The sequence below is a fragment of the Montipora foliosa genome, chromosome 4 (assembly GCF_036669935.1).
Source record: "Montipora foliosa isolate CH-2021 chromosome 4, ASM3666993v2, whole genome shotgun sequence".
Taxonomy (NCBI): domain Eukaryota; kingdom Metazoa; phylum Cnidaria; class Anthozoa; order Scleractinia; family Acroporidae; genus Montipora; species Montipora foliosa.
In genome coordinates, this window is record NC_090872.1 from 682127 (window position 1) to 684626 (window position 2500).

The window sequence follows — 2500 nt, forward strand, 5'->3', positions numbered from 1 at the left end:
AACTCCATCCCTTATTCTTAATTTCCTAGACTTCGACGTCTATGTAGTGATGACTCCGATTTTTCCAGCAAATCAGAGGAGAGGTGCCAGTTCTTCGAAAAACGTGGTTATCCTGTCTCTGTGGTCAAAGCGGGCCATCATCGCGCCCAACAATTTGATCGACAGTCATCACTACAAACGTCACAAAAAGATAAGAATCACAGAATTCCATTCACCCTAATTTTCCATCCTCATAATCACGCAGTCTAAAGCATCATTCTTAGTAATTTCAAATTACTCCAAAATGATCCCGAGACTGGTAGAACTCCACTTATTTCATTCAAACGCGACAAAAACGTAGGCAACTTTTTAGTTACAAGCGCGCTCAAAACTAACGAGCAACCCGGCACTTTCAAATGCGCGCGCTCACGATGCAAAACTTGTCTTTTCATTGTTAACACTAGCAAGATATCGGGACCTAAACGATCTGTTACGATCACCGATCGTTTCACATGTACCTCCGCAAATGTCATTTATTGCATAACCTGTACGTTATGTAATAAATTATACATTGGTGAGACAGGTAGACGACTAGGTGACCGATTCCGCGAACACCTTCGCGATGTTGAGAAGAATGACAAGGATGCATCCAAGCCAGTCGCTCGCCATTTTAATCTGCCTAACCACTTCAAAAAACACATGGCTATCTGCGGCCTTTCCCTACATCTAGGTACGACGGAAAGCCGCAAGAATCTGGAACAAAAATTCATCTTTCAAATCGGCACCCTTAATCCTCACGGTATTAACGAACGCTTTTCATTTAACTAATACATTCCTATTTTTCACGTTGCCATGTTACCGCCAATAGCGTAGCTCCTACTCTACTATAAAAACTACACGTAACCCATAATCCCTCGATTCGCTCTGACGAAGGGCTAACGCTCGAAACATCAGCTTTTAGAATCTCTGTACGGTGGCCAATTTACATTATCAACTCCGTTGATAAAACGAAATTTTTGTTTTGAGTTTATTGGGGTAAAAGGATGTTGTGGCGGTTTTTCCCACTAGTTTTGGGAAAAGTTTTTAAATTTACCAGTTGTCAAAAGAATGTGGTATTAGTTTTATCGCCATTACGAAGTATTATCAAATATGATTAAGTTGGCGCAATGAGAGAAGCTGGCGTTTCAGCCATTCAATTACCTTGCCGCGCAACCACGCATGAGGTATTGCGGACATTCTTTTAAACCGAAAGCTATCATCGCCGTGCTCGCTTTATTGAAAGCTGGTTTTAATCAAAGAACATTCAGCCCATGTGCTTCTAACCTTATTACTACAAGGCGAACCAACCCTACTTGACTGATCTTCTGTTTGCGAATCGGTAAGATTAAGATATTTTTCAACTTTTGTTTTGTAACAACTTCACGAAGTCTCAATAAAAAGATTCTCAGTAGCTTTACGGGAACGCGATGATTGCCCAGTACTATAGCCGTATAACCAGCACCCACACATCCTACAATAATCCGATGGGCGAATTTATTTTGAGTTCGGACCTCTTTTAGCCGGCTTTTTCGACGTTGGAGCCGTCTGACAAGACATGCTTTGAAAACAAACACGCGACTCCGAGTGTCCGAGTGTCATTGGTTGTCTTTACACTAGGCTGTTAAGTAAGACTTAAGAGCTGCTAAGTTTTACCTAGCCAAAAATTAGTGTGTGAAGACCTAAGTAAAATCGCAAGTAACTTTACTTCGCATCTCATTTAAGTCGGAACGTTGAACCGATTCAAGAAAGTTTCAAGGGACTTGAAAACCATCCCTATGATCGACTTAGCTGACTTGCGGTTTCTTGAGCTTTGAGAAAGGCAAAACATGTGAATCAATCTTAATTAATTTCACATACATTGGGGGAAACAAAGAGATCATGGAATTCACGTGGTAGGAAGCATAAACCAGGAACTAATAATAACAAAGAGTCGGCAATAAAAGACCACGCCGAAACCACTGACCATGACATTGACACTAACTATGTGGAAATTCTAGAAAAGAATGTCTATAATTGGCACAATAGACAAAAATGCGGTAAACGAGCGGAAGCCATTCCCATCTGTCTGTAAGACATTATTGAAGCCCTAGGGGATAAAGTAACTTCTTATTTTAGTTTTAGCATATTACTCTCGAACAGCATATTTTAGTTACTCTGATGAAGACCGCATACATAGGGGAAACAAAGAGATCATGGAATTCACGTGGCGGAAAGCATATATTTTAGTTACTCTGATGAAGACCGCAGTTGCAGTCGAAAATTCAGTTTTTTAATAGTTTTTTTTATCTAGATCAGTTTCAACGTTTTTTATATACACCTTTTATCATACAATCTTAATTATATTGCGTGGGAAAATGAGCTTACCGGTAGTTTATTTAATTAAAACACAACATTCGCTTAATTCTTACGTAAGATGTGTATTATGTAAGACACGTGTTGACTTTTTATCATAAATGGCCCTATTGGCGTCATTAATTTGGTC

General features: G+C 39.6%; 1 protein-coding gene and 1 long non-coding RNA gene across 2 annotated transcripts in view; one reads left to right on the plus strand and one right to left on the minus strand.

Annotated features, from left to right (window-relative positions):
• Positions 1–2500, minus strand: part of LOC137999493 (uncharacterized) — a 21585-nt gene that overhangs the window by 16871 nt on the left and 2214 nt on the right. The gene's annotated exons all lie outside the window — the stretch shown is intronic.
• Positions 2499–2500, plus strand: part of LOC137999491 (GFP-like non-fluorescent chromoprotein) — a 5870-nt gene continuing 5868 nt past the window's right edge. The window contains exon 1 of the mRNA XM_068845259.1: positions 2499–2500. This exon is cut by the window's right edge and continues 147 nt beyond it. The gene's annotated coding sequence lies outside the window, so the exon portion shown is untranslated.